General features: G+C 39.6%; 1 long non-coding RNA gene across 1 annotated transcript in view; it reads right to left on the reverse strand.

Moving 5' to 3' along the window:
- Window positions 1-25,610, reverse strand: part of LOC110257730 — a 162,239-nt gene that overhangs the window by 136,312 nt on the left and 317 nt on the right. The window contains exons 2-5 of the long non-coding RNA XR_002340659.1: window positions 18,976-19,285; window positions 5,591-5,681; window positions 5,380-5,445; window positions 2,192-2,300 (exon numbers count right to left, since the gene is read on the reverse strand). This is a non-coding gene — a long non-coding RNA (uncharacterized LOC110257730). The remainder of the gene's footprint in view (window positions 1-2,191; window positions 2,301-5,379; window positions 5,446-5,590; window positions 5,682-18,975; window positions 19,286-25,610) is intronic.

A 25,610-nucleotide genomic window follows, 5' to 3' on the forward strand; every position in this document is an offset into this window, starting at 1 on the left:
CCATGAATTAAGCAAACAGGTCAAGGAGGGTTCATATGGTTTTGTAATAAAAAAAGCTGGTATTCATGGAGTGAAGGTTATGTTCAGACACCATCAGGGTAAGGTGTTCTGGGAGGTCGTGGTCTTGGTGGTGTGTACCAGGAGGAATAGAGAGGGCTGAGGACGTAGCCAGCAGTGGAGGAGAGATGAGGGATACCAAAAAACACACATATAAAAAGAGTTAGCACAACACATCCTTGGGGAACCCAAAGGTGGTGTTTCCACATGATAGGAATGGAACATGGCTGATATTTGGAGAGAAGGCATACCTTCCACCGGAAATGATGTTTCCACCCACTCCCGTCTAAAACGTAAACTCAAGAAGAGAAAGGATGTTTTTCATTGCCCCTGCATCATTCCACACGACAACACTCTTAGAGGGTACTCAATAAATGTCTGTTGAATGAATGTCAAGTCCATTGGGCTGGACAAGTATGAGAACATTATACAATCATTTATGAAACATGTGCTAATGCACTGACATTGGTATATGCCAAAGAATTAGGATAATGCCCTCTTTGAAGATTATATGGGGCTAGGAAGATGCCAAGCCATGATATTCAAGAAAGGAGTGGACTATAAATAGAGAAAGAAGGGAGAGAAGGAGGAAGGAAGGAAGGGAGAGAGAGAGAGAGGGAGGGAGAGGGAGAGGGAGAAAAAGAAAGAAAGAAAGAAAGAAAGAAAGAAAGAAAGAAAGAAAGAAAGAAAGAAAGAAAGAGAAAGAGAAAAAAAGAAGAAAGGAAGGAAGAAAGAGGGAGGAAGAAAGAAAGAAAAAAGACGTAAAAAGAAAGGAGCAAACACAAAAAGTAGAAATCATAGCTGCACAGAAAAAAAATCATTGACTATAAATACTGAAAAAATCAGAGTTGATACTATACATTTATATTATATATTTATGATATAAATTCATATATTTATATTTAATCTATATGGTACACTAATACATATAATGTACGGGATCTCTATGTATTATATATATATATATTTTTTTTTTGTCTTTTTGTCTTTTGTCTTTTGTTGTTGTTGTTGCTATTTCTTGGGCCGCTCCCGCGGCATATGGAGGTTCCCAGGCTAGGGGTCTAATCGGAGCTGTAGCTGCCAGCCTACGCCAGAGCCACAGCAATGCAGGATCCGAGCCGTGTCTGCAACCTACACCACAGCTCACGGCAACGCCGGATCGTTAACCCACTGAGCAAGGGCAGGGACCGAACCTGCAACCTCATGGTTCCTAGTCGGATTCGTTAACCACTGCGCCACGACGGGAACTCCCTATGTATTATATTTTAACACCTATCCATACACTATTATATATAGGGAGATTATATATATATATATGCATACATTAATCAAAGTTATTTCACAATGTTTGTATTATTATATATTTTATATGCTAGTAGAAAATAAAGAAAAGTGTATAGGAGAGCAAAGATAACTAATAAGAAAATGACATATATAGCCCTAGAGTAGCATATAGATTCTTATATTAAAGAATTCTTATATTGCCCTAATTTAGAGAGTTCTGTAACTCAACAATACTTCAATAAAATAAAATAAAAAGTAAAACTTGGATAGGGTGTTTTACTTAATTATCACTATTTTTTATCAAGAGCAACTGAGTTCTTCAGTATATTCAAACATCACACTTACACAACAGGGCAATTGAGTAGGAAACAGTTTTGTTTTGTTTTCCTTTTTTTTTTTTTTTTTTTAAGGGCTGTTCCCACAGCATATGGAAGTTGCCAGGCTAGGGGTCGAATCAGAGCCACAGCCACAGCAACACCACATCCGAGCCACATCCGAAAACTATACCACAGCTCACAGCAACGCCGGATCCAAGCTGCATCTGTGACCTCCACCGAAGCTGACAGCAATGCTGGATCCTTGACCCACTGAACGAGGCCAGGGATCAAATCCACATCCTCATGGATGCTAGTCTGATTTGTTTCTACTGTGTCACAAGGGGAATTCCCTGAAATGAGTTTTTCAACCTTCTTTTTTTTTTTTTTTTTTTTTTTTTTTTTTTTTTTACTCAATGAATTTATCACATTTGTAGTTGTACAATGATCACCACAATCCAATTTTATAGAACCTTTAATTTCAGGAACTCCCTCTATTTCCTGTTATTAAAACTGTAATCCTAAATGCCACTCACTTTAATTAATGTCCCACGCTGAGAATTCCAGGATTCCTAATCTCTCCCAATGTAAAATCTCTGGGTTTGCATTCCTGGAGGTAGGAGCTGCTGGTTTGAGAGGAACAGTCTGGGAGAAGCAAATTGTAATTACAGACTTATATTTGTGACTCCCCGAAAGTAGCATATCCAAGATATGCAGGAAATGTAATCAGAACAAACTTGAATCCTAGCTGGATACCTCAATAGTGGACGGTGCTCAAAGACCTTCTGGAAGCTGACTTTTAATTCATTGCAGTTTCTTTTCTCCTAACAGAGATCATTATTTTGAAAACAGTGAAAATACACAACCTCTTCTAGCTTCATGCCCTGGTAAAGTTATCAAGTACGGTGCACTCATTTTGCTTCATTTACAGACAAAGGAAGAGAGTCAAAATGAGCACTTTCCCCCCCCCCTTTTTTTTGGCCACACCCTCAGCATGTGAAAGTTCCAGGGCCAGGGGACTGAACCCTCACCAAAGCAGATATACGCTGGGTCCTTAACCCCCATGCCACAGTGGGAACTCCTAAAATGAGGATTTTTTTTTTCATTGGAGTACAGGGGGAACATACACATGTACACACACAATTAAAAAACATGCGTCACCCATCAAAGAGAGAAAAATTAAGCTCATCTTTGGAGCAACCCAAAAGCAGAAGCGTCATTTCCCCTGAAGGTTTTATGTTCATTTTTCCTAACATTTTCAGAAAGCCTTGAGGAGGATGTGTTGCCTGGCTTTACTTTCTGATCCAGAGAGGTTCTCATCTCTGAGGAAAAGGCTATTTAAACTCAAGATTCTCATCGAGCTGCAACTGTTTGGACTCAGTGACTTTAAAGTTTACAAAAGGAGGAAATGCGAAAAAGGCTTTTGTTACATTGTGTCAACTACATTGACTTGAAAGCTAGTAACACTGTTTTGTTTCCTGAACTCAAAGTCATGGGCTCCATGGCATCCTTTTTAAGGTCAAAGATGAGAATCTTCTTAACTTCAAGTATTTCCACTGACTTGACTTTCTTCTCAGAGACTCAAATATTTGGTCTTGACCTTCCTTTCCCCTTTTTATAATTTATTCATTCCTTAGGATGTGGATTTTTTTTATTGTCCACACCTTTATTACCCAGTATATCATTTCTTCTTGGAACACAGTTGCAGGGCTCTTCAAAAAATTAAAAATACAACTGAGACATATGACACAGCAGTTCTGGGAATTTATGCCAAGGAAACAAAATTATCATGTCAAAGAGAGAGTTGTACGGCAAAGTTCCTCATGGCATTACTGACAGTAGCAAAGATATAGAAGCACCGTAAGTGTCCATCAACACATGAATGGATAAAGAAAAATCAGAATATTATTCATCCATTTACATAAGAAAAACCTGCCATTTGTGGCAACATGGGTGGACTTGGAGAGCATTATGCTAAGTGAAATAAGTTAGAGAAAGAAGAATGCTGTATGATCTTACTTACATGTGGAATCTTAAAAAAAAAAAGCAAAGTCATAGAAAAAAGAATCAAGTTTATGGTTACTAGAGGCAGAGGGTGGGTGGCAGGGGAATTGGGTAAAAGTGATTGAAAGGTATAAACTTTCAGTTATAAGATAAATCAGTAACAGAGCTATAATTATCATGACTACAGTTGACACTGTTGTGTGTTATATTTGACAGTTGCTAAGAAAATTAAACCCTAAAAGTTCTCATCACAAGAAAAAAAAAACATACTTTTGACTTTTTTTCCTTGTTTCTCTATAAGATGATGCATGTTACTAAACACACTGCAGTTTAGTTCTATATTGATACAATTATTTCTCAGTGTATATAAGTCATTACACTGAACACCTTGAACTTACACGGTGCTATAGGTCAATGACCTCTCAATACAACTGGAAGGAAAAAAAAATATTGTCATGTTCTGTAGCTTTATTAGCATACAGATGATATAACTAAAAATTTCCAAGGTCTTTCATACAGTGAGATGACATATTTGCCATCTAATTTTTCCTTTTTTGTTTGTTTTAAATTTTTCAAAGGACTGAGAAAAATCTCTTCCTTGCTGGTTGAAAATAAAGACAGCAGAAGTAGGATTAAAACGTGTGCAAGAGCATGTCTGCCAGCGTCTCTCATCAAAACCATGCTTCATAGCCTCACAGAGCAGGAATAGTCAAACATTCGGCATTTCAAGTTGTAGAAACATCACGGCATGAAACCAAAACAAACAAGTCAAATATTGAAGGTTGGCTCAACGGGCATAAACGCAATAATCATGCACATTTTATATCGTATCATGCCAACCATTAAACTGTTTTTCAAAAAGCTTCCAGAAGCTTTGAAAAAGGAAGTGAGATAATTCACAAAAGTGTTTTCAGTGACTTTATAGAACAGATTGGGATTCGTTTTGACGTTGGAAGCAGAGATGTCTGCATCTTTTGTGTCCTCTGATGATGATATTCTGTCACATGGACACGGACTACTTTGATTTTCTGCCCAGCCCACAGGAACAAGTCAATAGGCTTATCTATGTTTGGGGACATTTTAAAATCACTTTCACAAGCAGCTATTCCTCAAATATTTTGTTAACGAGATTTTTGGTAGGGTCACTCTTTGCCTTTCCTCTGTGACCAACTTTTTCTGAAATAGAGTCACTGAGTTGTGTACCCACAATAAATATTTTCTGCTTGTCAAACCATTTCAGAGAAAGAGATTTAAATCTAACATGGATTTGGGGGATTTGCCAGTTTTTCTGTTTCTTTTTGGCTGTGTGTGTGTGAGAGAGAGAGAGAGAGAGTGTGTGAAAGAGAGAGAGAGAGCCTGAAATAGAGAATTAAAGAGATATGAGTGATGCAATAAAATTTGTTAGAAACCCAGGGGGATGTTGTCAACGAAGAACACCTGTGTATAATCTCTTTATGAAATCAAATATGGTCCTGATTCAAAATTTGTAACTTAATAACTGAGTTTTTCAGGGGAGAAGCCAGCTTACCATACTTACATTTATTTATGCTTAATACGGAAATGAATTGACAATACACTCAAGTCCAACAATTTGCACATAATTACGTTGATAACTCTCAATCAAGAAGATGGATGGAAGTGAGAGGGAGTATTCTGTTCTCATTTCAAGCCCAAATACTGAGAAAAAAAATACGGTAAAATACATAGATCATTGACTCACCATCAAGGAAGAAAAATCTGTAGCTCATAGACAGTCAGACAACTCCAAGACAGTTATGAGAGGAAGCTGAAGCCAAGAGACCCATGGAAGAAATGCACAATTATTAGGTGTTAACAGGTGGAACCTGAGATCTTACCACCACACAGGCAGAGGGTATAGGAAACCTCTCCATGAGCACAGGGAATTTTAAATTCTTATTTATTACTCTTACTTTTATTTTGCATTAAGCCTTGAGTTGTCAGAATCTTCTCTACTGATCAAATTTTAAAAATACTTCTTCTTTTTTCTTTTCACCTCTGCACCTGTGGAATAAAAAATTCTACCTGAATTGTAGATGTATAAATGAAAGCTAAAGGATGATTACTTTTGAAGATGTTACCAGGTGATATTTTCTTGAACAAAGATTAGAGACAAGTTTTTGTTTGTTTTTTGGCTGCACTTGCAGCATGTGGAAGTTCCTGGGCCAGGGACAGAATCTGAGCCACAGTCCAAACCTATGCCACAGCTGTAGAAATTCCTGATCCCTAACCCATTGCACCACAGCAGGAACTCTGAGATAGTTTTTTTGTTTGTTTGTTTGTTTTTAAGGAACACACTTAGGAAAAGAGTTGCTGTTCAATGAGTAAGTTCGCCAAGCAAGATAAAAAAAAAAGTTCGGGAGTTCCCGTCGTGGCGCAGTGGTTAACAAAACTGACTAATATCCATGAGGTTGCAGGTTCGGTCCCTGCCCTTGCTCAGTGGGGTTAAGGATCTGGTATTGCCGTGAGTTATGGTGCAGGTCACAGATTCAGCTTGGATCCTGCATTACTGGGCTGTGCCGAAGGCTGGCAGCTGCAGCTCTCATTTGACCACTAGCCTGGGAACTTCCATATGCTGTGGGTGCAGCCCTAAAAAGTAAAAAAAAAAAAAAAAAAAAAAAAAAGTTATAGAGATCTGTTGTATAATATGGTGCTTGTAGTTCAAAATACTGTATTCAAGACATAAAATTTTGTGAAAAGTGTAGCTCTCAAGTCATATTATATTCTCTTTTTAAAACACACACACATCTTAACAGACAAGGGAGGGCATTATCAACTGAACTACTAATTTCAAATTTAGCACACTTGGTTTTCCTCTACTTCAAAAAGATGCACGCACCCCAGTGTTCATAGCAGGACTCTTTACAATAGCCAAGACATGGAAGCCACCTAAATGTCCATCAGCACATAAAAAAGATATGGGACACAGACACAAAGGAATATGACTCAGCCTTCAAAAGAATGAAATCATGCCATTTGCAGCAACATGGATGGACCTAGAGAGTTTCACACTTAGTGAAGTAAGTCAAAGACAAATATTATATGATGCCACTTTATGTGAAATCGAAAAAAAAATGATAAAAATGAACCTATATACAAAAGAGAAGTAAATCCACAGATATAGAAAGCAAAAAAAAAATGGTAAAAATGAACCTATATACAAAAGAGAGGTAAATCCACACATATAGAAAGCAAAAGGGGAAAGAGGGAGAGAAAAATAAGTTAGGAGTTTGGGATTAAGAGATGCCAACTACTATATATAAAATAGATCAATAGCAAGCTCTTACTGTAGAGCACAGGGAACTATATGCAATAACGAGTAATAAAGCACAATGGGAAAGAATACGAAAAAGAATGTTTCTACAGTGTTGTTTCTATAATGTTTCTATATAATACATATAATGTATATATATGTGTGTATATATGTGTGTGTGCATAAGTGTGCATGCATATGAGTGTGTGTATGTATATATACACACCAAACTGAAACACTTTGCTGTACACCAGAAACTAACATAGCATTAGGAATCAACTCTACTTCGATTAAACAAAAAAAAGGAGAAATTGTTTGTGTTTCAATCTACACCCAGTGAAGGCACCAGCTATTAAAACGCAATACTTGCAATAATGTCTAAGAGCAGATATTCCCAACACAGTGCTCATAGCCAACATTTGGAAACATTGTTTTACATAAACTCTAAAAAGACGAATTAATAAAAATGAAATAGGCACATCACTTAGAAGCATATCAAAATGCAGCCCTTAGTATATGTTTTCTATGTAAATATATAAAACACAGGCGCATACACAAATTTACAGAAACGATTGAAATTGCACACATCGACTTTGTAAAAAAACATATCATTTCAATAAAAATTACCTCCAGCTTAACCAACAAAGAAATTATATCTGACAGAAAAAGCACCTGACTTCCGTGTCATTTAATTATCATGGACCAATAATACAACAATGACCCAAACTAACAAATTCAAATACTTCGAGGGGAAGTATTCCAACAGCTTCAAGGGGAAATCAGAGGGGGCAAGACAAAATAATTGCAATTTAACTCTGTATGTACAATATATACCAATTTAGATCAAGCAGTGATTAAAAGGAAAAAACAGAAATAGGTGCATAGCTACAAATAAAGGGTTAACACTAGTGTAAAGTAAGTAGAGATCAGCATGCCTGTTTCATAAATTAAATCACTGACTAACATTATTTCAAATTAATTTTAATATAATTGGATATACGGAGCCTCCGGTTCTTAAAAGATACCCACATGGGACGGTAGATGAAAAACATGATCTTTCCAAAGTTATATTTTCTTTAATCATTAGGATATTAACGAAGCTACTTGAAGACTGCAACGCTCATTTGAATATCAACTGCGTTAGATATTCATGAAGCATTTGGAGGAATGTGTACATAGATTAACAAATGCCTGCATTATAATTGCAAAGATAATAACGCTAGTTTCCCTAATGGTCACTTTGAAATCATTCCCATGGCCATTCACCCCTATGGGAAAGAAAATATTCAGTTATCAAGGTGGTGATAACTGCATGCGAGGTAACAGACTTCTTTCTATTCAGCAACATTTTTGCTATTTACATTTAAGGGATGTTAGGTTTTCCTTACAACGTTCACCTCAGCAAGTGGCAATTATGTAAATGTCAGTGCTATATTACTGTGCCCCGTCCATTACCCTGATTTGAAACAGAAACGACCCAGGAAAGAAAAGCAAACATTTAAACCATTTCACTGACTCCATGATGACTCTTCAGGGGCCAGTGGAGATGAGTAGAAAAGGTGATTAACTCTCTACTTTGAGAAATCATGTTAATAAAAGCTTTCTATGCCAAAATTAAGTTCACAGCATGAAGATGGAGATTAAGCCACCTGTCACCCATCTCCATGGTTTGAGGTCATTTTTAGTACCTCCGTAGAGGATATTCTGCAAAAATATGGAGGCTCTGAGATTGTGTGGCTCAGACAGAATGGAGAGCTATTGGTCTTTGAGTTAATAGCTCGGAATCACATGGGGGCTGGTGGGGCAGCCCGGGATGCTGGCCCTGGGTTTTTTCATTACTGGTTTCTGACCACAATGAGGAGTTTGCTCAACCATAGCTTGAAAGTTCCCCACTCCTCTATACTTGTCACCCACCTGAGATTCTCAGCTGCTGTGAAAGGGATGGAGATGGGTACCCAATGCTGGCGATGCAGTAAAGCAAGCAGAAGACGCACTCGCTCCCCATGGGGATGCAAAATGATGCAGCTGCTGTGGAAGCCAATGAACCAGTATCTCCCAAAACTAAACCCGTTTCTTCCCATAGAACTCCTTGGCTTCATATGCATGCAAGAGAGTTGAAAACTTATGTCCACACAAAAGCCTGGGCATGGATGTTGATCACAGCTTTCTTCATACTGAAAACACCCGGAAGCAATCCAGATACCCTTCAGTAGGTGACGGATACGTGAATGGCGGTCCATCCAGACGATGGACATTATTCAGGGCTAAAGAAAACGGAGTGATCAAGCCACAAAAAGACATGGAGGAAGCTTAAATGCTTAAATATGAAACACTTAAAGCTTAAAACTTTAAATATTACTAAGTGAAAGGACCTTGTCTGAAATGACTACATCCTGTGACTCCAACTCCATGACATTCTGGCAAAGGCAAAAGTGTGGGGACAGTGATAGGATGAATGGTTGCCAAGGATTGCCATAGGCAACACCGGATCCAAGCCACCTCTGTGACCTATACTGCAGCTTGCAGCACCTCACCAGATCCCTAATCTACTGAGCGAGGCCAGGGATCGAACCCACATCCTCACAGACACCATGTTATATTTGGAAAGGTTCCCCTAGATTGGGGTCCCTACAGTGGTCAGCAGAAGACTGTAATAATGGGATAACTTACTCACAGCTCTCCCATCACTCCAGGAAGATGGATTAATTATAAAAAGATTAACCCATTTCCTCTTTTGATTAACAAACACTGTTTGGTATATTTTGAAATTCATTTTAATCTGCAAATTACTGTTGCTTAACACACCTTCTCCAGAGAAGGAAATTAGGAGAAACCAAATTAAGAAGGTTAAGAAGGAAAGCAATTTCCACATAAGTGTTTAAAAAAAAAAAATGGATGTATATCTCTTCATTAAGGGGAATTGTGTAGAAAAACTGGATACAAATCAGTGTTCTGCGAACATGTCTCAGGCCAGCGATACCAGTCGAAGAACAGCAAGAGAAACTTTAAACAAGCAAAGTGTCTCCACAAACAAGTTGCGGGATTAAAATGGCTTCAAAGTGATTACAAATGCTTTTACGAATCTTCAGGCTAACATGGACCCTTTCAAGCTCCAGTCTTGTCTTCCAAGGGTGGAACCAATAAAAAAGCTTGTTTAGAAACGTGAAAAATACACGCGTAGTTCTAAGGGTCATCAGGATTATTTCCTAGAGTTAACAGAAACATAAGATATAAACTGAGAACTTCCTACTGGAAGTTCAGATAAGAAATCTATTCCATTAAAGACATCCTGCAAGAGGAGTTCCCGTCGTGGCACAGTGGTTAATGAATTCGTCTAGGAACAATTAAATTGCAGGTTCGATCCCTGGCCTTGCTCAGTGGGTTAAGGATCTGGCGTTGCCGTGAGCTGTGGTGTAGGTTGCAGACGCGGCTCAGATCCCGCGTTGCTGTGGCTCTGGCGTAGGCCAGTGGCTACAGCTCCGATTCAACTCCTAGCCTGGGAACCTCCATGTGCCTCCAGGGCGGCCCTAGAAAAGGCAAAAAAAAAAACCCCAAAAAAACAAAAAAAAAAGACATCCTGCAAGAAACCTTGTTTCCATTGCAATATCTAGTATCTGAGATCTCACTTGGAAATTTGGGGATGGTCTTTAGTCTTCCCTGTAATTTTGGAATCAATGTGGCTTGAGCACAATGAAATTTGGTAGTTTGATGTCATCCATTCACTCAATCTTTCGGGTCTTCTGTGTTATGCTCAAACACAATATATTCTGTAATGCTTTTTCCCAATGCCAATGCAGTGAGAGGATGAGTTGCATGTGAGGGAAATATTTGGAGGTCCCAGAATTTTTGGTTTGGTTTTTGTTGGTTTTTTAGGGCTACATCTGCTGCATATGAAAGTATGAAACTTCCCAGGTTACGGGTTGATCGAATTAGAGCCACAGCTACCAGCCTACAGCACAGCCACAGCAATGCCAGATCAGAGCCACATCTGTGACCTATACCACAGCTCACAGCAATGCTGGGTCCTTAACCCAGTGAGCGAGACCAGGGATTGCACCCACATCCTCATAGATACTACTCAGGTTTGTTTCCACTGAGCCACAGTGGGAACTCCTGAGATCCCAGAAGTTCCCTGTGTGAACATTTGGTAGTCATCACAAATGGTTAAAATAATGTCATTTCCAACTTATGTGTCTTCCAAATATTAAGTGGAAGATTATTATTTTTTTCCTCCTCCAAGGGCTAGATCATATTATGGTGACATAAAGAACAGCCTTCCCCAGGGCAGTAATGTGAATTAAAGCTGGAGGATGGCTGCAGTTCTGGCCAAGAACAGGCTGGGACCTGGGACCCTTGGTTGCAGTGGCTGCAATGCCCACACCTGGACAAAGACCTCCTGGAGCAACTAAATACAGAGAACCTGTAAGAGCATAAAATAACTGCAGATGTGGGCATTTGCAGCAAATTATGGGCAAAAAGATACCCCACCAAAAAAATCTAAAAACCCAATTTCCATTTCTGAAGAGCCGAGGGCAAAAGCAGGGTGTTGGGAGCAAAAGCAGGTACTGCACATGCCCCCTGCACACAGCACACCCAAAGGGATGGGCAGTCCACCTAGGCCATCCTCTGGCCAGACCCCTGGACCCACCCCTATCCTTGCCCCATACAAGGAACCAGCTCACCCTCCCCCAGCGAGACAGCCAGCAAGGGAACTTGTAGTTTGTTTTCGCTCCTCTCTGCTGCAGCAGGAGCCCTGGTAAAACCTTGTCAGAATTCTCCCATCTGGCCTCTTATCAATTTCCACCAATTAAAGAGTGCCACGAACCGAGATTGGTAGCAACCTGCTAAATAGTTCCTACCTATAGCTGGAGCAGGGTGAGCCAACCTCCCTGTTTCATCTTGTCACTAGAACAGCCTGGGCATCGGATATAGTTATGACACAGTCAGAAAGTTAATAGATAGATCTGGAATCTGGAACCAAAAGCCACAGTCCAATTACCCATTAGACAATAGCAGAGCCAAGTCAGGTTCAAATCCTTGCAGATAGAGAAGGAAAGAAAATTTGCAATTTACTAGAGATTCTAAGAAAATTTCCCTGCCCAAGGCTGTTCCTCAGTCACTCCTCATCACCCCTAGTTCAGCAGGAAGGGAACCTGTCACTCCCTTTTCCCAAAAGATTGTGGAGTGGACATTGACAGTGGGGAACTGGAGTAGGAAATAAGAGATCTGACTCCGTATTAGATGTTTCTTTCAGTTTAACCTTTGGGTAGTTTATCGTATATATAATGGCCCCGGTCTGCGAACTCGCCCTCATGCTTGGCTGTTAAAGGAAAATAACTTTGTTGAGCTTCCAGGGAATCTCCCCACCCAGCCCACCCATGAAGCATTGCAGGAAAGAAGAAATGAACACATCTTCTTTGAAACCAGGAGACATTTGGAACAAATCTCCCTGGCTGTACCCAGGAGACATTTGCAACAAATCCCCCTGGCTGCTCCCAGGAGACATTTGCATCCCTTTAGGGCTTATATTGCCTGTTCTACAAAGTTGTTGTTTGCTGCATCAACAAGGGTGTGACTGAGTCTCAACTGAAGCATGGTTCCCTAAGAGATCCATGGTTGTAAGTGTGTACCTTTGAAGAGGGGAAGAAGCAACGAGAGGGAATATTTGCCATAAGATACTAGTAAAACAGGTGGTCCAGAGACTGTCGGCTACTGTTCATAAGGTCTCATCCAGGAATAGTGAGGCGGGATAATAACTCAGGGAGTCAGTGTAGGAGCAGGAGCATGCATGCATTCTTTGATGTGGCCACTGATGAACATTTGTGGCTTAAGGGCTCCAGGGAGTTTCATCCCTACAGGCCCCGTTTACGGTAGGGAGTGTACCTACGCCCAGATGGACATTAATCGCTAACCCACTCCTCAACTAACAGAAACAGAAGGAGAGGAATGGCTACTCTCTAAGGAAAAGAAACCATAAAACTTATGGGGCATCTCTACCTCTAAGACCCCTGTTGGGCAAGGACTGATATAGGTACCTGCGCAAGGCCAATGGGAGAAAACCACATCTTTCTGGACCCCACATTGGTTACCCCCTGCCCCTGCCCGGTGTCTGTGCTGGGAGCTATTTGCTTTCCTGTAACAAAGACTTTTGCTTGCTTGCTGCCTGTATGTTCTCAAAGTTCATTCTTCAGCTCCGTGAACAAGAATCCAGATTCCGGCAACATCTTTCCAGCATCCATAGCACACTGAGTGTCAATGAAAACTTTGCCAGATCTAGGAATGAGCATTCCTAGCACCATGGGATGAAATGCCCCCTCCAAAAAAAAAAAAAAAAAAAAAAAAAACCATGGTCAAATTTAGGACATTGAAGGGCCCCTGCCACCTAAAAACTGGCACTTGCCATCTGCCTCTAAAAGGATTCAATCCATAGCCACCACAGGAACTAATCTTCAATATTCCCTGAAGGGAACTCAGGGCTGATATCAAGAAAGAGGCACTCTGGGTGCTGGAAAAAAATGGATGGAACCCGCCTTCGGACAGTTAGAGATACTCAGATTTTATGAGCCCAGATTCTTGCACCTTCTCATATCCAGAAAAGCGCTAAAATCATCCACAGTGGCATCTGCTTTGGCCACTGAGGAAAATGCATTTGGAAGTAAAACTGGAGTTGCTGCATCAGACTCAGAGGCCACCAGCCGCTCTCAAAGCAGAGTCTGTAGGTAAAATGGAGCAGCACCTTATGGGTAGTTTGTCAAGTTGATGATTCACCTCTCAATCTGAACTTTTACTCCAGTTCTCAAGATTGAGCAGTATCAGAGAAAAGGGGAAACTGTAACCCAGCAGGCCCTTCTCCCATATCCTCTGCTTTAGCTCCTCCCCGAAGCACTTAGATAATAGTATCTGATGCCCATGTCCTGCATTGTTCTACAGATGCTAAAACCACCACCAAGTGGAAGAAATTAATTGCTTGATGCTTCTGAGCATGTAGCCCCCAGGCCTCCTGGCACCAATGGATGAATGATGTTAACTCCTGTGACCCTGCCCTGCGACTTCACCATCAACCAATCAGAGACCTGTGCACCTGCGCATGAGCTGATCCCTTAAGCTACAAACCCTTCCTCCTTTGGCTTTGAAAAGGCTTTACAATTTTGGTTCAGGGAGTTAAGGCTCTTTGGGGGCCACGAGCCACCTGTCTCCTTGCATGCCCCTGCAAGAAACCTCTCTGTGTTCCAAATTCCAGCATTTCAGTTTGTTTGGCTTTGCTGTGCGTGCACACGTAAACTTGCGCTAACAGAGCCAAAGAACAGTACCTGCTGTGAAAAAAAGCCCTCTGGCAACTAACTAATGCCTTTTACCATAGTCTTTACCCAGCACACAGTCCCTAAATCTTTATTTCTATGTAATATGCATGTTTTTCTTGCAAACACGAGTTGAATGATGACATCTTGTTTAGCGGGGGTTGGGAAAATAGATTGCAAATGACCTAGGCATTCAGTAGATTTCATGCTCTACCAAACTGTAACACTGTTGCTATTAAAGCTGGGTGTTTCCCTAAATGTATGCATTTTACATGATGTAACTATTTATCCCACCATTGATGGATCTGAGGCATTTAGCGTCCAAAATAAACAAAATAAAACATCTTCTACCCCCTGATTTTGATGCAGATGGAGTAGGACAGTCACATGGCGGGGGGGCTGCAGAAGTCCCAGTGGGGAACCACGGATAGAGAGGGAAACCTAGGGAACTTCGGGAGACCCCTGGAAGTTAATCATCGCTCAAGAAGGCCATCAGAAGGAAGCAAGCATGCTTAACTGTGAAACCATAAATAAAAGCCCGAGGTATGTCTGAGGTCCTTCAGTGACAGATAAAAGGGAGCCCGCCTTCAAGTTCAACAAGACAGTGATACTGAGGACCAAGGGCAGGAATTTAAGGGAAAGATGACTTTCTAAAGGAGGAGACCCTCGTTACACGGGAAGCTGAGATGGTTCAACCTATTTAAGCCTCTGTGATCTCTTCCCCCCCCCGCCCCCGTCCCCAGCTTCTGCTGATTTGAATAAGCACCAGGACAGTCCTAGGTTGCTCTCGTAGAGTCAAATACTTTAACAGAATATGAAGGAGGAGCTAGTGATGTCAGCCTGACATTTATTCAAGGGAGGAGGGAGAGGTGGTCTTTTTCCCCTCTCCTCTTTCCATGGATTATAAAACCATAGCCCACCTAATCCTTGGGGCAGAGCTTCTTTGCCAGCTTGCTTGTATCTCTCACAAATGTCCTATCTTAATAAACCTATTTCTCGCCTCTCACTGTGTCTCTGGCTGACTTCCTTCTGTGCTGAGAAACAAAAGAACCTGAACCTCCCTAAGTCCAGACCCTAACTGAATGATTCTAATTTAAAAACTGTGGGTTTAAGTCCCCATCTGGGTCCTTGGTAAGTTCAAGACAGAGGTGCTTTCTGTTTCAATTTCAAGCAAAAGAAGTGATTTCGGTGCACTTAGGGAATTAAACATCACACGCCACAGATGTGAAGGTTTTCTCTTGTGCAATTAATTACGGTATGGGATTCTAAAATAGTCTTCGACTTTAAAACCTTGTTCTAATTTCCAAGGCTGTTGAGGAACATGGATTTTTGAACCCCAAAGATGTAAGTCTGATCAGGCTGGGTAGCTTAATTGCCATCTTGGTGAGTTTAACCTTTTTCATGTGGTTTCTAAACGTGGGTGCTGGAGTTCCCATGACTCAGCTGTAAGGAACCCGACTAGTATCCATGAGGATGTGGGTTTGATCTCTGGCCTTGCTCAGTGGGTCAAGGATCTGGCATTGCTGTGAGCTGTGGTGTCGGTTGCAGACGCAGCTTGGATCTGGCATGGCTGTGGCTGTGGCTGGCAGCTGTGGCTCCAAATCGACCCCTAACCTGGGAACTTCCATATGCTGTGGGTGTGACCCTAAAAAAAAAAAAAAAAAAAAAGGTGGTTGCCAGAGCTGTTAGAATTCTCTGACACAGGGTCCAACCTTCATGTAGTTTAAAAGTCCAGGGTACAACCTTAGTGAACAGTTCTTGAGCACTGCCACTGCTTTTTTTTATATTCCTTTGTTTCCACGCTCCCAAAGTCAGTCCAATACGCAAGCTAATTGTCTTCTTCACACCTTACTCAATTTTAACGCAAGAAAGAAGTGTGTTTTCCTTTACTCTGTTTTCCATATCAGGAGAAAAAAAAAAGGAGAGGGCATGGTTGAGATGTGTAGGCTAATTTTGTTTGTGGCTTGCCTTTTCCAAACATTCCCTCTCCCAAACCTCAGCTATTTGTTTTATTTCTGTTGCAATAATATAATGAAAAGACACAACGGGGTAGAAACACCTGCACATGACACGCACCCTCAACGTGTTTCCAATTCAACTTTAGAGCATGGAAGAGGACACTCTTTCTCTCCCCGTCGTGATTTGATGCCTTCCCTTCCATCAGGCAAGAGCATGAACACATCTCTGATGGCTGGGTCGCACAGACAGGGACTCAATGTAATTTCACAAATAACTGCAATCATCTGAAGGAGAAAATTGGCTTATGTTCTGTGTCATCATCGTGTCTTTTCTTGGCTGTCCTTCTGATTCCAGGTACCCACCTCAGAGCTATTCAGCCTGTTCTCAGAGTTTCTTTGCAATGTTTTTATACATGTATTAAGGTAGAGAAATGGGATTACAGGTGGCCATGCTTTTATGTCCAAGTAGCGAGGCAGGAGATAGGTGGACTCCAGGTTAGACATTTACAACCAGGCACCTGTCTATACTTCAAGAAAGGAATGACAGCCGGCACAAGGCAAATAATTGGTACTTGTCTTCTGTGAACCTGCTAAACAGGTAATGACAGGATCAGAGAGGGGCTGAGTCCTGCTTGGACAAAAGACCCAAAAGTCATATATACTCCCCAGCCTAAGGGTCAGGGAGACCCCCAACTCCATGGGCACAGAGAGACCCCTCTGGGTCAGAAAGGGAGGGGGTGTCAGGCCATAATAAGTCTAGATAACCCTCCCACCATGCTTTGCTTTGGAATCCATCCTGGCCAAAAGATGCACACGCAGATCAGGGACAGCCCTGGGTCTGGTCACGTGCGAAAGATAAAACAAGTTCATTGGCCAAAGGAAGATAAAGCCCCGGAAAAAACTGCTTCATATAAGTGATTCAAATCACCTCTCTGGTGTGCTCCTCATTCAAGGGGCACCCACACCCACACTCCTCCTTTCGGAATGTGTTACTACTGTGCTTCTGCCTTAGATAAATAAACTACTTCTCTGTGTGCTCTCCCACAGGTTGTACTGTGTCTGTAACAATAAACTTTGCACCTGTTTTCAGAGTCTGCCTCCTTGAAACATTCCTGCTTTCAATAGGGGGCGAGAATCAGAACAATGCTGCTTTTAGCCTCTTGCTGGTCTAGTGGTTAGGCTTTCCGATTTTCATCCAGGCTGCCCAAGTTCCATTCCTGAGTGGAGAATGAAGATCTCAATCCAAGCCATCACTCACTGTTGTCTCTCCAAAATCAGTACATTATAATCTCACTGTTGGCAAGTCCTAGATCTCATCTGCCTTGCTTTCCTCTGGCTGAGTACCTGAAACGTATTAGACACCCAACACATGTTTACTGGATAAATAAAACAATTAGGATCACATAAACCAAAGGAATAAAGCCTGAAAATGAAAGAGAAAATAATCTATACTTCAATGTGGCTGTAGACCCCTTTGGTCTCATTTACTAGTTTCTTGTTCTAACATCATGATGTTTGCTACAGAAAGTTAAATGTCCAGTGGCAGAGGAATGGATGCAGAAGATGTGGTACATGTACACTGTGGAATATTACTCAGCCATAAAAAAGAAGGAAATAATGCCATTTGCAGCAACATGGATGCAACTAACGATTATCGTGCTCAGTGAAGTAAGTCGAATAAATACCACATGATATCACTTAAATGTGGATCCAAAATATGATACAAATGAACTCATTTATGAAATAGAAACAGAAACACAGACATAGAAAACAAACTTATGGTCACCAAAGAGGAAAGGGGGGAGGAGGGATAAAATAGGGGATTGGAATTAATAGATACACACTGCTATATATGAAATAAATAAACACAAGGACCTACAAATACAGCACAGGAAACTATATTTAATATTTTGTACTAACCCACAATGGAAAAGAATATGAAAAAGAATGTTATACGTATATATATAAACTGAATATATATACCTAATATAACTGAACATGTATAAAACCGAATCACTTTGTTGTACACTTGAAACATTGTAAATCAACAATACTTCAATAAAACAAAGTAAAATAAAAAGTAAACGTTTTAAAAATAGCCTCAGATCCTTTTGGGCTCAGATCTTTTTTTACAGTCTCATATCATGACATTTGCTACAGAAACTTATTCAAATGTTTCATTTGGTTCATTACATTTTCCTTGTCAGAAGCACTATGGGTTCTTCAACTGAGAAGAAAGTTCAAGGTCGATAAGCTTTTAGGTGGCAACAGTGACTAGCAAGACTGTCAGAGGTGTGACTTGCTTTTTGTGAAGTGACCCATTGTGTCTTGTTTTTCTTAAAACGTGTTACATAAATGAATCCATAAATGACTGGCTGTTCAGAGGAAGAGAATATTTAAATAAAATTACCTCTGTGTTTCATTTTTTTTTTCTTTTTCTTTTTTTTGCTTTTTGGGGCTGCACCTGTGGCACATGGGCGTTCCCAGGCTAGGAGTCAAATCGGAGCTGCAGCTGCCGGCCTACAGCATAATCACAGCCATGCAGGACCCAAGCCCCATCTATGACCTACACTGCAGCTCATGGTAATAACTCACTGAATGAGGCTAGGGATCAAACCCACATCCTCATGGATATGAGCTGGGTTTATCACTGCTGACCCACAGCAGGCACTCCTGACAATCTATTTTCAAAGTAATTGTGCTATATATAGATTTCAGTAAGCCAGAGAGACACCGTAAAGGGAAATAAACTTGGGGCTTGCGATGTAAGACACGGTCCAGATACTTACCTGGATGCATTTCCAGCTTTTGAAATTTAGTCCAGATAAATGTGAATACTCCACCCAGTGAATCAAGTTTTGTTTTCTCAGTGATACGTTATCCTGGACTCTACCGTTGACTGGAATTCAGGGACGTGTATTATTAGTTTGGTGCACAAATATCTTCCCAAAATATCGTCTGGATTATTCTCTCTGGAACAATAGCTTGAATATTGTTTTTGATAGACAGCATTCACGGTGTTCATGTATTAAATTTTATCTGCCCCTGGCAGTTTTGTGTTCACCAAGTTTTCAGCTGCTCTTCACATGCATAGATGTCCTGTAAAATAAGCAGGATGAGATATTCCTGAGTTGTCCTTTGTTTTAACATTTTTCCTGTAATACACAGAACTGGACGTTCCCTGGTTGGTAACCATCAGAAGGCAAGCGACTCCTTTCCTATCCTCCACTGATTATCCTTTTATATTCAATGTTATCTGGAAAATACAGAAGGCATCTGGTCTAAATGGTCCTTATTATCTGAGTCTCATTGAGAGCAAAGACCCCTCAAACTGCACCCTTTGAGAATGTTAGCTCACCACCTACAAGTAAAACGTTTAAATGTCGAGACTTATTCTGCAAACATAAAAGGATGGATGAAAACAAACACATTTATCCCTATAATCGACATTCTTTAAGTCACGTTCATTGTGTGTACAAGCTGACCTGAGAGAGTGCATTGCTGGCAGCTTCCGCTGGGGTCAAGGTTATTCAGAAAGGATGAAACACACAGCAATTTATGTCTGAATTGGCATAGCAAGTCTGTTTGGTGGAAACACAAGTTGAAAATGGCTTTTCCGTGCTCTTCCCAGCATCTTTTTTTTTTTTGTTTTTTTTTGTCTTTTTGCTATTTCTTGGGCCGCTCCTGTGGCGTATGGAGGTTCCCAGGCTAGGGGTCTAATCGGAGCTGTAGCCACAGGCCTACGCCAGAGCCACAGCAACACAGGATCCGAGCCGCGTCTGCAACCTGCACCACAGCTCACGGCAGCGCCGGATCCTTAACCCACTGAGCAAGGGCAGGGACCGAACCCGCAACCTCATGGTTCCTAGTCGGATTCGTTAACCACTGCGCCACGACGGGAACTCCCCTGAGTTGTTATTATTAATTGGTAATGAGAACTCTCAGGCTTCTCTTTTGGGCATGGGGGGATTTTCATAGGATTCAAATAGTTCTCTAGTATCATTTTTAACGTCATAACAAAACTCTGCCTTGTTGGCAAGGCTTGAGATTGATTTGTAATATGATGTCAACATTTAGACACGTATGAACCCTGTAAAAAGCACCCAATAGAAACAGTTAAATGGATGGTCTGGGAAAGTGGCGTTAGAAAGAAATGAGACTCATGTCAGTGGGTAAACAATTTCTAAGCAGCCAGTGTACTAGGGAATCATGGCACAAAATAAGAAATCTAATGTAACATGCAAAAGTGTTCTTTCATTCGAATTCCCAATAACACTGTGTATATAAATAATTATAATTCCAAATCAAAGTCCAAATGACAAACATACCTAAAAACCAGTTTGGGTGGACGTATTCATTTCAATTCCAATAAAACTGGGATACTTATTTCACTCTTCAAAATCTGGACAACCCCGTTATCAAACATGGATATACTTATTCACTTCAATCCTAAATAACACCAACACATTTACTAGATCAAGTTATAAGGCTAATTAAATATTCCGAATAATAATAGGGTGTTTATTATCTCAGTTTTCGATTCAAATTCCAAAATCCAAAGAACACCAAGAATAAACACCAAAGGCACTATTATACTTGGTAATTTATATTCTTTTTTTTTTTTTTTCTTATGGCTGCACCCATGGCATATGGAAGTTCCAGGGCCAGGGATTGAAACTGAGCCACAGCTGCCATCTACACCACAGCTGCAGCAACATCCCAACCCACTGTGCTGGGCTGGGGATCCAACCAGTGCCGCTGCAACAACCTGAGCTGCTGCAGTAGGATTCTTAACACACTGCACCACAGCGGGAACTCCAGTAACTTATATTCTGATTCCAATTTCTATTTCTATCTTAATGTATCTGTAACAAACACTAATGCATTTATTAGAGTAAATTGCAAATAGTACTTCAGGTCTTATTAATTCAAGTTCCAGTTCAAGTTCTGAAATATAAATTGCCTTGGTACCAAGCACTGAAACGACTATTAGTTCCAATTTCAAATAATAGCAGTGTAATTATTACTTCTTAATGCAATTAAAATCCAGCATCTAATATCTCATAATATGTACTGTTGCACTTATTAGCTCAAATTCAACATAACATTGATACATGGCTCTGTTACATTTCCTTTCTGTTTCTAATATTTCAGTATCTCCTCTAACAATCATTGCTCTACCTATTATTTCAAAGAACAAATAACACAGTGGTCTTGTCAATTTAAAATCAAAATCTAAAATCCAAGTATATCCAAAGCCAGCATTGGCACACTTACTACAGAGAATTCCAATAATGCTGACGGAATTATCAGTTAGGTTGTGATCACATACCAAACTCCAAGGACTGTGATAACAATCCATGGTGATTTGGTGTTCAATTTCCAAACAGTACCCACAGACCTAATGGTTCATATTTTATGCCATCTAAGTTATCTCCATAACAAAGCCTGGTTTAAGTTATTCATCCAAATTTCCCACCACACTTACTTACATATTCAAATCCCAAACTGCAAAAGTTTACTTCTAAGTTCATATTCCAAATGAAACCAATTCACTTTTTTTTTTTTCTTTTTAGAGTTTCTCCTGCAGCTTAGGGAAGCCCTGGGCTAGGAGTCAAATTGGACCTGCAGCTTAAGCCTACACCACAGCCACAGCAACACTGGATCAAATCCCATCTGTGACCTACACCACGGCTTGCAGCAAAGCCAGATCCTTAACTCACTGAGCAAGGCCAGGGATCGAACCTGCATCCTCATGGAGACAATTTTGGGTCCTTAATCCTCTGAGCCACAAAAGGAACTCCCTGATTTACTTATTAATTCATATCTCAACTCCAATTCTAAACTGCAAATAAAACTGACAACAAGCTTTGATGCATATATCACTTCCAAGTTCAAATAACACTGATGTATTTATTCAATCTTATGCCCATACACAAGCACTCGCCATATCAACCTCAGGTTCGATTTTAACCAAAATGCCATTTCAACTCCAAATTTCAATAAATCTGACCACCAGCAGAGATGCACTGATGAGGTTCAAACTGCAATGAGCACTGGTATATTCATTCATTCGTATGCCAATTAACATACCCAAATATGCCAAGCAATGGTACAGTTACTGGCTCAACTTTTTTTTTTTTTTTTTTTTTTTGGCCACCTCATGGCATATGGACTTCCTGGACCAGGGGTCAGATCCGAGCCGCAATTGCAACCTATGCCACAGCTGTGGCAATGCTGGATCCTTTAACCTTCTGTGTGAGGCTAGGGATCAAACCTGCGTCCTGGTACTGCAGAGATGCCGCCTATCCCCTTGTACCTCAGTGGGGACTCCTGAATTCAAATTTTTATGTATTATCCAAGTCACAGTGATAACAATTATTATTAAGCTTCTTTGTTCTAAATTTCAAATAACCCTAGTATCTTTCAGCCCAAATACCAACTAAAATTGCCACATAAATACCAAGTACTGATGAACTTTTAGCTAATATTTTAAACAGCACTGGTGTACCTGAGAACAGAAACTGTAACTACTAGTTTAATTTTCAGTTAGAATTCCAAATTCCAGGAACCTCTGATCACCAGCACTTCAGAGTTTAAATTCCTCATAATACCATTTGCCTTCTCAACTCAAAATTCTAATTTAAATTCCCAACTCCAAAGAATACCCATGACAAAAACAGACATTTTGGAATCCAGTAACAAATAACACTATTGTAGTTATGGGTTCTAATTTCAATGAAAATTCTATCACACACAAATTTCTCCATCAAGAAGCCATTCCACTCATGCCTTCAAATTCCAAAGAAGGCTAGTACATAAATATTCAAGTTTCACATAACATCAGTTTAAGTGCCATTAAGTTAGTTCAAATTAAACATAACAGCGGTTTACTTACTAATTAAGTTGATAACAATGTACGGCTGCATTGATTAGCTAAAATTAAAAATGACTACACTCTATTTATTTGCTCAAATTCTAATTCAAGTTCCACAAACCAAAAAATTAAAGTAATTAAAATAAAAAACACCGGTGCACTTATTAGCTCAAATTCCAAATAACTTCGTTTCACTTATTGGTTCCAATTCCATAGATAATTTTAAAACCTAAATAAGTTTGATAATAAGCACTGCCTGTTGCGTGTATTATTTCAAATTCTAATTAATACTCATGTACATTTCCTTGAAATTTCAATGCAGTCCCAAAGACCTATATAACCTAAGGTTTACTTTTTCGTATGATGTACAAATAACACAAGTAAATTTGTTGATTCAATTACGTAAATTTTAAATTTCAGATAACAGTCTAGAACTTCCAACTGAAATTCTCAGTTGAAATTTTAAAATTCAAGCAAGACTAGACCACTTACGAGTTCTAAATGCAAATAGTGCTGGTTAATTACTAGCTCAAATTTACATCCAAATTCCATAATCCAAATAAATACTTAGGCATACACTGGCTTGAATTCTAAATAATCCTGGTATACTCACTGATTTAAATTCCGTCTGAATCAGGTGTAAATTCCTATTTCTAAAAAACGCTGGTACATTCTTTTGTTGAAATGCTAGGTAAAATTCAGAAATTCAAATAAAACCATAGCAAAGATCACGTTTAAGCTCTGAGATTCTAGATTGCAATGATTTACTTATTTGATTCTAATTACGATACACATTTAAATTTCCAAATAATACCCACGACCTTCTTTGATTCGTTTCTCTCAAATACAAATGCATTATATTCCAATATCATTTCAAGGAGAAAATTGCTCCTAAAACAAGTTCTGGTGCATTTAGCTCCAATAACACTAGTGTATTCATTTGTTCAAACTCAAAGTTAAAATTCCAAATAGAAACACTGGGGCATTTATTAGTCTCAATTACCCTAACACTGCCCTACTTACTGGTTAATAGACCCGTTTACATTAGAAAATGTATTTAACTCTCTTCATTTATATCAGGGTGTTTGTTATGTCCATATTCAAAATGACAATGGTTCAATCCTTTATTTAAATTTTCCTTCAAGTTTCTACGTCTAAACAATTCTGAAAATGAACACCGAGGTACTTATCAATTAACTTAAATGTCAAATGTATAAACTATTGAATGTTAAAATATATACTAAAATGATTAAAATGTGTCAAAAGATCTAAAAAATTTATACTTATTAATATGGCATTATAATACTGAATTATGAATAACTGCATTTATCACTTCCTACTCAATTAAAATTCCAAACTCCAAATAGCTCCAATTATAAATATTCTTTTACTTATAATTTGAATCCAAATTTCATGGAAAGAACTTTGGTTGGATTTTCTGTTCATTTTTATTTAAAATGTGTTTAATATTGCCTATTTCAAAGATATCTCTCCTGATTTTATACCAACAGAAGGAAAAAAACCCACTTCAACTAGGGACCAGGACAATACATTAAGATTAATTTATACTGCTGTCTGGTTTTTAATGACATTCCAGAAATTCCACTCCTAGGTATATAACCAGAAAAAAAATGAAAACACTAATTTTAAAAGATACAGGCACCCCAATGTTCATAGCTGCACTATTCACAAGAGCCAAGACATGGAAACAACCTAAATGTCCATCCAAAGATGAATGAATAAAGAAGAGGTGGTCCATGTATACAATGGAATATTACTCACCCATAAAAAAGGAAATGCTACAATTTGCAGCAATGGGGATGGACCTAGTGATGATCACTCTAAGTAAAGTAATTTAGACAAGACAAATACCATAGGATACCACTTATATGTAGAATCTAAAAAGTATACAAACAAATGAATGTATAAAATAGCAATAGAGTCACAGATGTAGAAAAACAAACTTGCAGTTATGAAAGAGGAGGAGAGGGAGGGACAAATTAGCAGCCTGGGATTAACAGATACAAACTCCTATGTATAAAATAACCAAAAAAAAAACCCCTCTTGTATGGCACAGGGAACCGTAGCCATTATGTTGTAATAACTTTTAATGTAGTATCCGCTATAAACATAGACTGGGTCACTATGCTGGGATGCCAGAAACTAACAGAGAATCAACCGTACTTCAATTTTTAAAAAATGCTTCTTTTGTACCATGTAAAAATCAAATAGTATTACAGCATTGATATATATGGAGTGGGTTTCTTTCTTAAAATCAGAAAGCATTACTATTTGCCAGCCAATAAGGAAATGCTTATCATTGATATTCAACACCATTAATCTGTTAACTAAATAATATGCAACAGTTAAATATTACTGACGGGGTGGGATTACAGGGGAGACCCGTGTTCCCAAGAGGGTCAATTTTCGGCCTGATAATAGGTGAGGACATTGAGCATGGGCACCGGTTCCTCATGAATAATGACACAAACCCTATCACACGGTGCACAAGGGTTTGCACCTGCCACACAGGGCTTAGTGTTCCAT

This window comes from Sus scrofa, chromosome X (assembly GCF_000003025.6).
Source record: "Sus scrofa isolate TJ Tabasco breed Duroc chromosome X, Sscrofa11.1, whole genome shotgun sequence".
Lineage (NCBI taxonomy): Eukaryota > Metazoa > Chordata > Mammalia > Artiodactyla > Suidae > Sus > Sus scrofa.